Consider the following 17323-nt stretch of genomic DNA (forward strand, 5'->3'; position numbering starts at 1 on the left):
TCCTAAATCGACATGCAAACTGTCAAAATGCACATGCACAATGCAAGTATTTCTTTTCTTCTCTCTTAATGTTTGGTGTATGACAAAAAGAAAGCTGTTGTATGATTTCGAATTCAACTTCAAGCGAAAGCAAACAAGTATTTGTCCAATAATCAAAAGAACACCTTAAGATTCACTCGTTTCAAACACAAGAAATACTGAAATTCGAACCATATAACGAAAGCAAATGCTCAAGTAGCTATGAACAGCAATAAACTAGCTCTTAGAATCACAACGACACTTTCTCACAGGTCTAGATCCAAGAGGTCACAGCAAGACTAGTTTACTTTCGCTATGGGAAACTGTGAATGAAAGCAAGAAATACAATAAGAACAATCACGGTTTCTTCATACAACTGAGGTGGAATGATGGCAAAGAAAGGTGGTTTCAGCTGGGTATACAGGTTGACAACAGGCTGCAAAAACAATATTGAAAACTGGGCAATAGACAGTGGGGAACCCCAGTTGCACAAGGCAAAACTGGATCAGCGCAGGTACTGCACTGTCAATCTGACATGCAGCGCAGGTAGCCCCTTCGGGACCTGCGTTGCAGTGCAGGTAGGCTTTGCTACAGCTGCACTGATGAGACAACTCTCGTCTCACTCAGATTCCGGGTCACAATTTGCTCAAAAATCAACAGTTTTTGGCCAAATCAGAAGCTATCAGACAAGTATACACTAGAGGATGATTGAGGAAGATGAACACTATCACAAAGAGCTAAAAAGAGTCCTTGTGGATCAGCTCTTCAAATCATAAACATGCCCAGCACTGGGCTAGAGTAGCTGCCCTCTACTTTGCATTCGAAGGATTCGAATGCAGTTCGATTCGGTACTCCCTTTGTTTAGGAAATGAATAGTAAGAAACACAAGCTACCAACAAGACACGAACCCCAGCGGAGTCGCCAGTCTGTTGTGGGGGAAAGTATCCAACTCGGAATGACCCTAACCCACTCTAAGGGTGACAGTTCCTTAGCAACAGCTGAAAGCAAAGCTATCTAAAGTTTCTTCTTTATGACATGCAAGAGATAAAAGGAAGAGATCCACTTACCGATGTCTTGCGCAAATGGTCGACCCAATCTCCTTTGATTGCCGCTTGCTCCCAGCTCCAAGTCTTTTCACGGGCCCAGCTACATGAGATCCTGCAAATAAGACAAGAAAAGGAAACTACAAGAAGCATGCATTCATAATCGATTCAAGGATTAGCATAAATCAAAGATGCAAGTAAGACAATACACCATTGAAACACATGCGAATAGAAGAACCTCAAATGCTTTATTAATATATGGAAGTAAGGTTCAGGCGGTGATACAACCATGAGAGGTCCAATCCAGCATCACCTTCCCGACGGAGAGAAATCTCTTCTTCACCTCCCTCAAGCAATCACCCAATACTCTCAACTGTAAACCAACAGCAATTCTCTGCACAAAATTCCGGCCTCTAGATCCCATGGGATGAGATCCTTATATAGAGTTTTGGAGTGAAGATAAGTCAGCTTGATGTGTGACTTGTTGTGCTCTTCAACTCCAGTTGTTCTTCAGTCCTTCACTCGGAGTTTCTGCCTTCCACTTGGAGTTTTAGAACCTCTTAACTCATCATTAGGCGAATCTTTTGATCCAAGTGTCATTTTAGAAGCTTCCTGGGCACTGGCACATTGAGAAAAGATTCCTCCACATGTCAAAGTACACCCAGCGCAGGTAGCCTTTGTTCCACTTGCTATGCAACGCAGGTACACCATAGAGCTTTTGACATTCAGCGCAGATGCTTAGTGGAGCAGCTGCTTTGATCCAAAATTGACCTGTTTTTGAGTGTTTTTCAGTGGAGAACTGATCTGAAGTGCTGTGGTTTGCTGACCTTGTTCCTCTAGGGGTAGGAACAACATGTTTAGGGACTTTGGATCCCTCAGATTATTGACATTTCATGCTCTATGCTGTAAGGCACAAAAATGTCTATAACAAGGTGGCATATACCGACCTTCCTAGGGAAAATTCTCCAAACTCAAGCGGGCGACTTCTTGACAACTACACAATGTTGTGTGAGTTTGTGGATATTAGATGCACAAGGCACATGCTTTAGGGAAAATAATTGCGCAAGTTTGTGGATATCAGATGTGTAAGGCATGCACGTTAGGGGAAAACAGTCACACTAGTGTCACAATTATGGAAATGACATTCGCAAGTCCCATTAGGAAAGGGATTCGTGGGTATTACATGAACACTCATGCGATGAGAATTACTATGGGGGATACAGTCACGTGTCATCGCATTATTTTGGGGGAAGCACTTGTGCATATTCACGCCATTGTGGGGGAAACAATCACACGATACACACGACTATAGGAAAAACATTTGTGAGGCTCATTGGATGCAAACCTCGCTAGTAATGGGTCAACAGTCTAGGTGCTATTGTTGGGGAAACAAATGTGTGTCTGTGTTGGAAATAGACATGTGGGATGCCAAAAGAAAATTTTTGGCATATGGGTTGGTTTTTTTAATTTTTTTTGGGAGATGATTGACCTGTTTGGAGTCATGTGTTGGGCAGGATGGTGATGTGGCGAGAGCGAGATTGGATTGATCTACACATAATGGTGGTTGTTGATGCTTAGGAATAAGGTCAACTAGCGATGTGGGGGTTGCTAAAGTATCTTTATAACCCCTTGTTGAGGTCTCATGAGGACTTCTTGTGCTTTTTGGTTAGCTGGTTGTAGCCTGCAAGGCAGGTGTTTGATATCCAAGGGACAACCCTAGCATTCACCATGGAGGTTGATATTTATTTGTGATAGGGTTGGTACCTCAAGCTAAGGTGATACTGACTTATCTCCCTCATAGAGGGTTAAAATTGACAGCTTGGCCCAACCAATAATATGAAGTGGATGCATTTGATACAGGGAGCATCCAGATTGTGTCGATATTGGATTTGGTGATGCCAGCAAGAGAAGCTATGATAATGTTCCTTGTGGCATCCACGACCCATAATCAGATTACAGGTACTCAAATTGCTATAATGGAGAGGGTGCAAGTAGACACCTTTTTTGATTGGGTTGGTTTCCTCCATTAGAGGATGTCGATGCAACTTACGCAGGTGATTCGTGGGGAGATTAGAGAAGTTTCTTCTATGGGAGTTTTCTCTACGACATTATTTACAAGAGGGTGGTGATGTTGATGCCCCGAGTAGGTGGAGGAGAGGTAGGGTGGTATTGGACAGCCACAACCGAGGGTTATTTTCTATCCAACACTCAACTAATTCCATAGTTTCATTATGATAGTGTTGACTTCAGGGGAGATCCAGAGATGGGATTTCCCCTAGGAGATGCTTAGGTCCCAATAGTTACGTGAGTATATTTTATGCATTTTATGATTTGTACATGTCATGATTTATGATGGATATTGTTATGATACGATGCATGTTTTCTTGCAAATGTTGGGCCACGTGGGCACCCTTTGAGCAGATTGGTGGGGGATGATGCAGATCATGGACAACCTAGTGGGGATGGAACTGTTGTAGGGTAGCATTGCCGGCAAGAGGGTAGAGTGGAGGAGCACCCAATGCAAAAGGTGTGATTAGATATAGGTGATCCTATAGAGAGAGGAGATGTTGCAGATCTACGGGCAGAGATTGAGATGATACGAGCCCGTGTAGAGGTTGTTGAGAAGAGGGAGTAGGATGTTATAGGGTGATTAACATAGTCACCGATGGGTATGCCTGATGCAGGGTGGGTGATGCTAGGAGAGGATTTCATTGAGAGGATGTATGGCAATGGATAGGGCATGGTGCCCAACTCTCTGTCGAGTAGCAATGGCAGTGGCCACTGCACAACCAATTTTGGTTCGAGAGCAGGGGGAGGCACGAGGACCTCTAGCAGGTGGTGTAGGGGGTGATGAGTGGTGAGCCCGAGTATTGCACCAAGAGTGTTGTAACTCCCAGAGGCTCCTTAACTATATTTATCAACTTAGGGTTCATACAAACTTCAAGGTGACAGTGTTGTATACATAGTAAATGGAAATCTACTCATGCCACCCTCAACTAGGTAATTTGATCATTAGGGTTCCAAGACCATTATTTTACTAAATAAAGGGGAATTAATTATTGAAAGTGAAATTCAAAAGCTAGCCCTAGTGTAGAAAAATTAAATGCTTCTCAAATCCAACTTGTAAAAGCTACCCACTTGTACATGCTACTGAATCAATTCATGAAAAAAACACAAGAGTTATGCTACCTGCAGAAAGGAAACTACATTAATTGCAACCAATCATCTACCTATAAAAGTCACTTGAAAATAAAAGATTATTCTACCAACTCACAACTCAAGAATTCATGCATCATTTATCTAATTCACACTTGCAGATTAAGTAATGTCCTAATTTCCAAATATGTGATGAAGAAACTAATGTTATTTTCTCTTGTAGTGAAGGAAAAGGAATGGAGGGAATGGCCTAGGTGGTACCTATGATCATGGAACCCAAGATGGGGGTTAAACCTACTCCTAAACTAAGCTAAACTAGAATTAAAGGTCAACATTAGGGTAAAACAGGCTACTACAGGCACGCTACAAGAAGCTTCTACAGGATTCCTGAATTTCTACAGGAAGTCCTTAAATGCTACAAGAAGTTTTCCTAGAGGGTTTGGAGGGAAAGGATGATAGGATAAAGTGATGGAAATATGGATGAACGTTTTGGGGAATGGATGGAAGGTGACCAACACCCCTAGCCAAGATCAACACTTCTAGAAGGCCAGCTTTGGGCTAAGAGGGTTGCTCACGGTGACAAAAAAAACAGAGATCAATACAATGGTTGGGAGTCGTCAAAAGAGAGTTAAGAAGCTCTAGATGGAGATGGTGAAAAGGTCCCTTTGATGTAGGTCTAACAGTCCTGCAACATCACATGCACATGCTCTTCTTTTCATTTTCAAAATATTTTAACCAATGGTGGAAAAAATGAGTTGAATTTGAAAACTAACTAACTGATGCTAAAATCCATGATCTATGCAATGGATTCACTTCTAAGCTACAAAAATCATATGTGAACAAAATAAATAATGTAAGCCTTTTCCCAAGAAACCAAAAACAAGAAATCATCACATAATTTTTTGGGTTGTGAGTGTGGATTCCTCTAGTTAGGCTCCCATGAGAGAGATAATATATAGGCATAGTCACAGGTTTTTTCAGGAATTATATTCTAATAAAATGCAACAACTAATCAACATTCTAAGATAAAGCATAATATCAATACACAAGAGGGACCTAATCTATTGGGGTTGGGCCCAAACCCAAGAGCCTCAACTTTCTGAACTAACTCAGTGATGTATCAATAAGAAAATTACCATTATCATTGCAAAATTGTCAAATACATCACATAATAAGTCAAAAATAACAGTTGCAAGTGCTTTATCTTAATATATTCCTATCTACAACCAAAATTCGAATCCTATTGAGTTCCTTGGCATGTTTCTTTATACAAAAGAGTAGCTGCCATCAACTCCCTAGAAAATAAAGGTGTTTTTCTCCCAAAACTTGAGAAAGGTAGATCTAGATATTTCTTGAACTGCACTGGCTTGGCTACCAATGACCTCGTCCTACTTGGCTACCAATGACTCCAAGTTGATGAGAGACAAAGTGGTGATATTGGCTGATTGAAGGATTTAATGAGGTAGAAAACCTCCTAGAATCTCTCCCTGTTGTCTACTTTGAGCTCCTGCATTGAAATTATCTCAAAATTGTCCCAATTCCTGCATTTAAACCATGTTAGGCCACATGACATAGCAACACATATTTTATCCTCCTCACTAAGAATAATATAACAAAAATTTTAAATAAATGTGAGAAAGAGATAATTCTAAAGTTGGAGGATGACATTATGACCCTTGTGATATACCTATTGATGAGCCTCATCATCACCCCCCTCCTGAAGTTGTTTCTCATCCTCTGAGAAACTCAATCATTTATGTCCATGTCTTTCATGGCCCTAGTTTCATCTCTGGCATCCCAAGGCTCTTCAGATGGTGTGCCTTATTGAGGATAGAATTCTGCATCCCTTTCTATGTTTTTCCACTGCTTCCTCTCCTCTTCCTTATCCCTTCCTTCCCGTAGACCTAACAACAAAGGTGGACTGAGCTTGAGTTTAATCCAGTTGATTTTTAATATTTGCATGATTATTTTGTACAGGGGTGTGATTTCCAATGCATTCCTCAACCTTTTAGGAGAGTGATACTCCCTGATTTGGAGATTGTGGGGTAAGGCATTCCATCTTCTCTGGCATGCTTGTTGGCTTTCTGTTCCTAACAGCCCAAGTGTGTATTCAAAATGTGAGATGACCTACTCTTGGGTGGAAAGGTATCTGGGTGCTATATTAGCATCATTGGATATGATTCTATGATTACTAATGGCATCAACTGGGCTAATCTGCTCTGCCCTGATATTTAGTGGTTATTTTTCTTCCCTTTCCATTACTCTCTTTACCTCCTTAGCTTTGGCCTCCTCATGAGTCATCCAAGATGCTAGGGATATCAGTTGCAGGTCCCCCAACTTTGCATTGGGGTCCCAAACATTCATATCATTCAATATGAGGTTATGCATCTAGAAATCAACTAATTTTTCTTTGTCTTCTATGCTACTTTGGTCTCAGAATTCAATGAATTTTTTGTAGTCTTGAAATGGCATGGATCCATGTTGTGCTAGGGTCTTGAATTGGAATTTTATCCACTACTCTTTGAGAAAGAGTTCATATGACATGGATGGATGTCTGCACTGTAATTCCTCCATGGAGAGGCTTGCCATTGTGGCGAGTTTGGTTTCCTTCTCCTACAGCTTCTCCCTCAACCACATGTTCTTTGCCTATAGTTGTTCCCTCATTGTGGTCTCTCTTTCTCTTAGCTCACTTAGCTCTTTTCCCATTTCAATAACCTTTTCTTCCATGAGGCCCACATCTTCCACCTTTTTGGACTTAGCGATTTGCATCCATCTATGGGTTCTTCCTATTTTTGCTTCAAGTTCAAAGAAAAGTGGGATTAAATTTTTTTGGGGAATAACTCATCCTCCTTTAATGAATGTGTAATAGGAGCTAAAATAAGGTTGTGGACTTTGTATCTCTGGGAAGTCCTTCTCAAATGTCTTTGGGGAAGTTGCCCCCTCCTCTAGCTTTTGTGTTACCTTCTGCCCTTCCCGTAGCACCTTTTGTTCTTCCTGTAGCGCATTCTAGTTTTCCTGTAGCATGCTATATTTTTCCTATAGCTTCCACTTTCCGTTTTGTTGGAGGGTGGTAGGTGTCTTGGGTTGTTTATAGGAGGTTGATCTAGTGGTGGGCCTCCTTACATATTTTATAGGAGTGTTTGAGATGTTCTCTGGAGAGGTGACCTCCTCAACTTTCCTTTCAGTGGTCCTTACCTCCTCTTTTTTACTTGTGGACTCTTTAGTTATGATAGGGGCCTTTCTGGGAGTTTGAGGCCTTCCTTGCTTAATCCTGGTGCTTTTCTTGGTTTTAAAGTAGAGGGGAGTTTTCCTTCGCCTTTTCTTTTTGGGTTTGACTAGTGTGCTCAAGATAGCTAAGCTGACAGCTACCTATCTTTGACTGGGTCTTGGAGACAAACTTATTTGCTCTAGGGATACCCCTCTTCTCTATATTCAATAGATTTCTCAAGGCTTGGTTTTTCTGGTTTCTCCTCTTCTTCTTCTTCTTCATCTTGTTGTTTCTCTACTTCTGCCTCAGGGTCTTCCTCTATTTTCTATGCCTCTGTCTCTCTTTCCTCTTCTTCCTTTGCCTCTTCTTCTTCTTCTTCCTCTGCCTCCTCTTCTTCTTCTTTCCCCTCTCTTGCTCTAACACTAGAGGTTGGGGTCTCACCTGATGTGATGGTTTGAGTGTCAATGAAGGTATCTCTATCCATATCAATGAATTTAGACCAAAGGACATGGATTCTTAGTTTGTTCAAAGCATCTACCACTATCAGTTTGATGAGGCCATGGTGGCTTAGGTGTTGGTTTTTTCCCTCTCTCACTTTTTGGATCATGTCCTTGATGGACTGTAGGAGGAAATATGGTATAGTGAGTCTTTGGGCTAGGGGAAATTATTCTTGAAACCTTAGTTCATTGAGTAATCTAAAATGGTATCCATAGAATATACTTAACCTTCCTTCAAAGGAGATGTATTTTAGGATATGTTAGGCCACCTCATCCTAGGGGTAAGGTAGGCTCTCCCTCCTAACTCCATTCTTGTCTTAAATAGGTTTTTCATCAGTATTGAAGAAGTTCTTTTTGGCAATGACACTGGTGTTTTTGTCTTCTCTTTTCCATTGGATCGCTAGGGGAAGGGTTGCGACCCTGCTAATTAGCTTAGGACTAATTGAAATAGCTAATCTGCTCACCAAAGTAGTGGCACTGACTTATGTCTAAGAGCTTAGGGCCATGGTGAATTTCTATGAAATGTCATCATCATATCCCTTCAATAGTTCAAAGAATCCTATTCACATGGGGGTGAATATGAATTATTTTAGTGTCTAAAGGCTCCCTTCTATTGAATCCTCCCCCCATATCTTTTCTTTGTTTTCAACTGAGTGAAGGAGGGAAGCTTCCTAAAATATCTATGATGTATAATTCAGTGGAAGTAGATGGTTGGAATCTCTAGTTGATGACAATTTTATATATTCGCTCTAATCTATAGCCAAAAATGTTCTTATAGTCCACAATTTGACTGATATTTCCTATGGAATTTAGGGTGCACTAGCATACAAGTTATGGAAAAGTGACGGAGAAGATGCACTTAATTTTACCACATGGATTGGGATAAAAATGACAAATTGGAGATCAATTTGACCCTTGGTAGTGTTCTTTCACCTTTTCAAGCTTCATATAGCAATTCCTCGGGCTTCTTGTAGATTTTGCAAGATTCCTGTAGCTTCCTCTTGTAGAAATGGCAGAGAAAGGTTTGACTCTCCTTGATGGATCCCAAAGCTCATCCTCACCTTAAATATATTTGAAATGAGTTTAAATGAAAGAGAATTCAATCCCTAGTACAATATATTCCATTTTTGGCTTGGTCTCTTAGCGTTGTGATGACTTGGCAGAGGCATGAGTTTTCTTCTTTTGGATTGTTGTCCCCACCTGCAGTAATCATTCCCTCGTTCCTTGTAATCAACACCCACTCCCTGTGATCTTATATTGACTTATGTGACACCTCCACATCGCATGAGGGCTCATAATCACTTTTTTTTTACTGACCAAGGGTGGCCAAGTTAACTGGACACCTCTAGCTTATAAAAATACCTCCTCTGGACATTCATACATTTTTCGTTATTTACACAAAGGGAGGAGTTGAGAGGTTGCCATACCTATTCCTACCTCGTGATCGTCTAATGTAGGGATTTTCATGTTGGAGTTTTGGACCTTTGTACTGTCACCAAGGGAGTTGTCTTCTTGTGTTTTTCTGTTCTTGTGTATATCTTCTATACTCCTCATGGTATTTGACTGTTGTTGTTGTTATGTGTTCAATTCCTTTGTTGATGTCCCACTTACTACTTCTACTATTGAAGAGCTCTACTTGGAGTGGTAGGGTTATTACATAGTGGCATGAGTTTGTATCCCCCCTCTTCTTGATCGGAAAGGAAAAAAACTAGGATTATGGCTCTTCTGTAAGGGTTTCATACGCTACTACAGGAGGAGGTTTTCTTCCTGTAGCAGTCCCTCTTTCCCTTCCAAGGTATTTTAATTGTATCGGAGTGATGATAAAGGGTGTATAGGGCTTGGAGGACGATGCTAGGGCTCTGAGGGAGTAGTGTATGTTTGTGAAAATGGAGAGGATGTGCTCTGTGTGTTTTAAGAAATTTTTTCAGGATGAGACGGAGTGAAGGGTTGGTTTTGAAAAATATTAATTTCTCTTGTGAACAAGGATGGATGAATGATGGATAGATGGTGGATCAAGGTGGGAGAACCTTATTTACCTTTGGAAAGGTCATGCTTGGTGGTATTTTCATTCATATTCTCTTCCTGTAGTCTTTCGGGGTCCTCCTGTAGTGCTACAGGATCTTCCTGTAGCAATCCAGAGAGGGGTTGAAATTTGATTTTTGAGCTACCTGGATGATGGAGAGTGGTGAGCACAAGAGATTGGATGGAGGTTATGGAGTGGATGGTGAGAGAAGTGAAGAGAATCTTGAGGATGTTGGCCCCATAGCTCTAGAATTCGCCATTGTCCTCAAACCTACAAAATAACAAAAATAATTGACATGTTGTGGATCCATGCCCTGAGTTTTTTTTCTCTTCTTTTGAGACACACAAGCTGCCTCGGGAGAGGTTTTCAACCTGTATGCCTACCCTAAGCAGCTCAAGAGAGGTTTCCACCCAGGAATCTTTATTTTTCCCTTTTATTTTCTCATAGGCTACCTCAGGGAGGTTTTCAACCCAAGAGTTGGCCTCAGATGCCTCATAAAGGTTTTCATCCAGGCCTTTTATTGTTTTTTTTTCAAAAAGAAAACATCTAGGAATGTTATGGCTTGGAAGCTATGACACTTCTAATCACATTAACCTCTATGAGACACACAAGCTGCCTTGGGAGAGGTTTTCAACCTGTATGCTTGCCCTGAGCACCTCAAGAGAGGTTTTCACCCAGGGATATTTATTTTTCCCTTTTATTTTATCACGGGCTGCCTCAGGGAGGTTTTCAACCCAAGAGTTGGCCTCAGATGCCTCATAAAGGTTTTCATCCAGGCCTTTTATTGTTTTTTTTTTCAAAAAGAAAACATCTAGGGATGTTGTGGCTTGGAAGCTATGACACTTCCAATCACATTAACCTCTATGCTCATTGTGCTGATGAATTATTCCTTAGACATAGGCTTTCTATATATCTTCAATCTATAACCATTGACAAGCAAGGGAATCCATTCCTCATCAATGGTCCTGATTTTAATAGCTCCATTATCATGACATTTCTATATCAAGTATGGGCCTAGCCATCTTGTCATCAATTTTCCCTTGAAATACTTGAACCTAAATTCATATAGTAACGCCCAATCCCCTTCCAGATTTTTTTTCCTTAATATTCCTATCATGCCAAACCTTGCTCTGAAATTGGATAACTTTGGTGTGTAGGAGGGCCTACATTCTGAACTCATCCAATCCATTTAACTAGAGCAACCAATCCTGTTGTGCTTTGGTGACATACAAATCCAATTGAGCTACCATTCTCAAAGTATTATACTCAAACTCAATATAGAGCAGAGATTTCTTTCCATAAACCAAATAATATGGAGAAAATCCACATCTTTCATTTAATCATTGCCTATGACATCCAAAATTTGAGGATAAATTAATATGATATTGCATCAGGGATTGCCATATCAAAAAACTACATTGTCCCAGGCAAAAAATTATTAAGTAAAACTCATACAAAGTCGAATACATTTTACTAATATGAAATAAGGTGGATTAAGTTTCCATTAATGGTAGCCACAAGTATATTCCAATCGCCATAACAACAAGGAAAAACTAAAAAAAATAATTCTAAATATTTTTTTTCCTAACCATAGCAGGGGATATTGAAAAAGTCCTCATTCTAAAACTGGGAATGATGATTATGTTGCTAAGCCAATATACATATATACACGAAAAACTATCGTATAAAAATGGAAAACTAATAATAATATGAAATAGGAAAATAGGAAAACAAACAACATAGCATCACTCATTTGTCATGGGTTCATAGCTCACTTCGTCAATGGCCTTTATGTGTGAGCATAAAACGTTTTCCATAAGTTAGATAATTTTTCCCTCTTTTCTTTTGTTTCTTTAATTTTTTTCCTTAAATCTAATCTAAGTGAAATAAAAATATCATAATATGAAAGGAAATGTGTTACATTTGAGTTGATGATACTCATTGACATACATAATTCATGTCTAGAATTTTGTTGTCCCAAATGGAAATCATGTGTTGGGTGGTACATTTGTCAAGTTTACAATGTTATTTGTCCATTCAAACATTGTAGCGACCATGGATTTGTATGAACTACCCCCTTCTTCCAACGCACTCATAGCCACTTCCTTCAATTCTCTCGCTCTCTCCCTTACTCTCGCCCTAATTTCTTCTTCCATCGACTCCCTAACTGCTTTCTCCACCTCTCGTCTCCTTATGAAATCATCACTTTCCATCTTTTTTGGGATTGTTGTTGAAATTGTAACTAGGTTTAGTATTCATAATTGTCATTATACTTATATGTATTTCATGTAAAAAAAGGAAGAAAATGTATTTTTATTATTTTATTTTCAATCATGTTCTTCATTTTTTGTTTTGGTCAAAAGAAAATATAAAAGGGCGTGTTCTTCATGACACTTGTAAAAGAAGAAAAAATTCCAATTTTTATAAGTGTCATTTGTCTCTCCAAATTTCCAAGTTGGCTCTCCAGGAAGATAAGTCAGCCTATCCAAAAGAAATGTCCTTTATGAAGGAACAACTATATATTGGTATATGTACTCCTTCAATTAGTAACCAATTCAATGCTCTTTTATGGACAATAAATTTGGGTATATGAGGCATTTCACGTGTAACATGTGAGGCAATTCTAAGGGACTATCACATGGCAATTTTGAGGCAACTTTGAACCAATTTGCATCACCTAAGGAAAACAATTTCATAGCATGTCTGAGGTAGAATGAGAAGGATCTATGAGATAATATGTATACCATTTTCTAATACAATTTGTATGGTACCTTTGGAAAAAATTCCAAGTGAGTTCATTCAATACTTCTAAGGCAAATCATACACAATTTCTGAGGCAGATTGTTGAACATTTTTGAGGTAGATTATACATACTTTATTGGGTAGTTCATTCATCATTTCTATGGTAGTATTACAGGAAATGAGGGATGACTTAGCAATTGGATGTTATAGTAAGATGTGACTTTGATTTCTCTTGTTGACAAATAATCTATAAGGAAAGGATTGACGGGTTTTCCCCTTGTGGTTTTTTCCTGGCCTTTGGCCTAATCTCTGGTGTCACTTGTCTCTTTTAAACCATGATCTCTATTTTTCTTATATTTGAATGATAATTGCTTGATGAACAATAAATAAAATCTAATTATGAAACAAGAAAACATTTAAAAGCAATTATCATGTCAAGAAATCTCTATTGCTCTAGAATTTCAACAATTTCCACTTTAAACTCATCAACCAATAGAATCTTATTCATCTTTTGTTCCACAAAAAGAGGAAAATAGATCATTGGCACTCCATGTGAGATGATCTCTAATGTAGAATTTAGCCACAATGAGAAAGGACACCATTGGTGGATGGATGAGATATAAAAGGGATCTGAGGCACCCATGAAGCAATAACAAGTCCTTGGCCCTAGGTTTGACTCTGAAATCCCTTAGATAAGAGTCAAGAAATTTTTGTTTCCTTTTATAGAAAAAATTTGCTCGATGAACTATGTAGTACCCTCGGGAAGCAATGATCACTTTATTCCAATACCAAGGCAAGTTTGATCACTTAAGCCCTTAGAATATTGGTTACGCTTTAGATGGAAATGAAGAGAACTGATGAAGGTGACTAGTTGTCTAACCACATCAGGCAATCCACCCCTTCACCTTCGATAGGTTTGTCAAAGTGTTCAAGGGGTGATGATTGTTAGAAAATTATATATTACGGAGCAATGGAACACATAAAATATTGCAGAAATATAAACACAGAAAATGCACAAAACAAGAGAGACACAGATATACGTGGTTCACCCAGTTTGGGCTACGTCCACCCCGAATAGCCAGTCCTTCCTTTCTATTATCCAGCAAAATGAAGAGACACAACCTACAAAAAATCCTCTGTAATATCCTCTGTTTTCTCTCACAGTCTCACCTCTCTGTTTCTCGCTCACAAAATACACATCTATTTCACAGCCTCAAATACAATACCCTCATACAAAGAGAGGGGTTGCCTTCTAGGGAAAAAAACCCTAAACAAAACATAAGTTCTACCGTCAGATCATCCGCCTAATGAACAGCCCAGATTGACTAGAAATTACTATACTTTTGCAAGGAAATTTTGGAGGGGTGTACAAGACTTCCTGGGGTATACATCCGGCTGAAACAAAGACCTTTGAACAATCATGCTCCACACACAACAATCTCCCACTTGGAGAATGATTGTAGCAACTCCACTGCTGCTTCATTTGCTGGACAATGACTCCTCTTTGGACCTGGCTGTTTTTCATCTTCATCGTCATCCTTGAAGACCAATTGAAACTGAGCATGTTCTCAGTTTCTCCCTGGTTAAAAATTTTGTTAGCATATCTGCAGGATTATTGCTAGTGTGTATCTTTTCCAGCTTCAACTCTCCATCTTCCAACACTGATCATATGAAATGGTACTTGAGCTGTATGTGTTTAGTCCTGGAATGAAATGCTGAGTTCTTTGCAAGATGAATGGCACTTTGACTATCACTGTATAATGTGCCCATATCATGCTCCTTACCCAATTCACCCATAAACCTTTGTAACCAAATCATTTCTTTACTAGCCTCTGTAGCAGCAACATACTCTGCTTCTGTTGTTGAAAGTGCAACAACACTTTGGATTTTTGAAACCCAACTGACAGCTTTTCCTCCAACAGTGAATACATATCATGTAGTGCTCCTCCTGTTATCTCTGTCACCTGCCATATCTGCATCAACATATCCTTGTAGGGAGATGTTTGAACCACCAAAGCATAATGCTTGATTTGTGGTACCTTTCAAATATCTGAGAATCCATTTCACTGCCATCCAATGTTCCTTTCCTGGATTGTTCATGTACCTGCTTACAACTCCCACTGCATGTGCAATATCAGGCCTTGTGCAGACCATTGCATACATTAAGCTTCCAACTGCTGATGCATATGGAACTTTAGACATATAATCCATGTCTTCTTGGGTCTTTGGGCACATTTCCTTGCTAAGTTTGAAATGGCTAGCAAAAGGTGTACTAACTGGTTTTGCATTGTGCATGTTAAATCTTTTCAACACCTTTTGTATGTAATCATTCTAAGACAATGTTAATTTACGATTTTTCCTGTCTCTAGTTATTCTCATACCAAGGATTTGTTTTGCAGCTCCCAAATCCTTCATTGCAAATGAATTTGCCAATTTTCTTTTGAGCACATTTATTTCCTGCATGTTAGATCCTACAACAAGCATGTCATCTACATACAATAACAATATAATATAGCTGCCATCATTTTGCTTTTTCAAATAAACACAATGATCAGAGTGACATCTAGTATAACGTTGTTTAGACATAAACTTGTCAAATTTTAGATACCACTGCCTTGGAGCCTGTTTTAAGCCATACAAGCTCTTCTTCAACCTACACACTAGTTTCTCCTTCCCTTTCACCTCATATCCTTGTGGTTGCTGCATATATATCTCTTCCTCCAAAACCCCATGGAGGAAGGCTGTCTTTACATCTAACTGCTCAAGATGCAAATCTTCAGCTGCTACAAGACTTAAAATGGTTCTGATTGAAGTCATTTTAACAACTGGAGAAAATATTTCATCAAAATCAATACCTTTCTTCTGTGCAAACCCCTTCACCACAAGTCTAGCTTTATACCTCTGTTTTCCTCCATCTTCTTCCTTCAGCCTGTAAACCCATTTATTATTCAATGTAGTTTTTCCTACAGGAAACCTAACTAAATCCCAAGTATGGTTATGGATTAAGGAGTCCATCTCTTCTTCCATGGCTACCTCCCACTTCTTCCTGCTTTCAACCTGCATTGCTTCTTCATAACATTCGGGTTCACCGGAATCAGTAAACAATAAATAATATAATGAAGGAGAGTATCGTTCAGGGGGTCTACTTATCCTAGTAGATCTTCTAACACCACTTTCAGGTGTTTGGGGTGCCTGTTGTTGTTGTTGTGGTTGTTGATTATTACTATTTTCAGGCACCTTTCCTTTTTCAGTGATTTAATCAAGAACTGCGTATTCCTTGTTTTCCTTTTCATGTTTCGTTTCCTGCAACTAATTCTTATACAAGACCTTTTCATTGAATATTACATCTCTGCTCCTAATGATTTTTTTATTTTCGTAATCATATAAGCGATAACCAAAATCATTAACACCATATCCAATAAAGGTACATTTCTTTGACTTTGCCTCAAGCTTTGTTCTATTTTCTTTATCAATATGGACAAAGGCCTCACAACCAAAAGGATTTAAAATAGAGTAGTTTACCTTTTTACCTGTCCATGCTTCCTCTGGAACACCACCATCCAAGGAACTTGAAGGCCCTCTATTTATTAGATAAACAGCAGTATCTACAGCATCTGCCCAAAACTGTAAAGGCAATCCTGCATGCAATCTCATGCACCTTGCACGCTCCATGATTGTTCTGTTCATCCTTTCTGACACACCATTTTATTGTGGTGTTCTTGGAACTGTCTTCTCTCTGCAAATTCCATGCTCTGAACAGTACCTATCAAGCTCTTTGCTGCAATATTCACCTCCATTGTCTGATCTAAGACACTTCAATTTCTTTCCTGTCTCAATCTCAACCAAAGCTTTCCATTTCTTGAAAGTATCAAATACATCAGATTTATTCTTAATACAATAAATCCATGTTTTTCTAGTTGCATCATCAATAAAAGTAACATAATAACGAGAGCCACTGAGAGATGATACCTGAGCAGGTCCCCATACATCTGTATGCACAAGCTCTAATTTTTCATTCTTCTTTTCTTTCCCAACTCTGAGAAATCTGACTCTCTTCTGTTTTCCATAAATGCAATTCTCACAGAAGTCCAAATCAACATTCTTCAAACCCGGCAACAAATTATTTGAGTGAAGAATCTTCATCCCCTTTTCACTCATGTGTCCGAGGCTATGATGCCATAATGCTGCATCTGCTCCTTTGGAAGTTAAAGCATTAACAGAGTTAGAAATACCATTGCATAAATACAATGTACCAACCTTTTCGCCTTTTTCTATTACCAGGGCTCCTTTGGTGACCTTCCAAGCTTTATCTGTGAAAGTTGTCACACAACCTTCACCGCCTATCTGCCCTGTTGAAATCAGATTTTTCTTTAGATCTGGAACATGCCTTACCTCCTTTAATAGCCATTGGTTTCCATTCTGCTGTTTTACAAGAACCTTACCCATTCCAACGATTTTACAGGGTTTATCATCACCTAGACGAACTTGTCCAAAATCTCCTTGAACATAGTCATGAAAGTATTTCTTATCAGGTGTGGCATGGAATGAAGCCCCTGAATCTACCACCCAGGAATCAATAATATTTTCGAAAGAAAGAATCAAAGCATCTTGTAACACCTCACCTATCACATTTGCT

The sequence above is a fragment of the Pinus tabuliformis genome, chromosome 2_1 (genome assembly GCF_031772625.1).
Source record: "Pinus tabuliformis cultivar Carrire ecotype Pingquan chromosome 2_1, CPIR1, whole genome shotgun sequence".
In the NCBI taxonomy this organism is placed as follows: Eukaryota; Viridiplantae; Streptophyta; class Pinopsida; order Pinales; family Pinaceae; genus Pinus; species Pinus tabuliformis.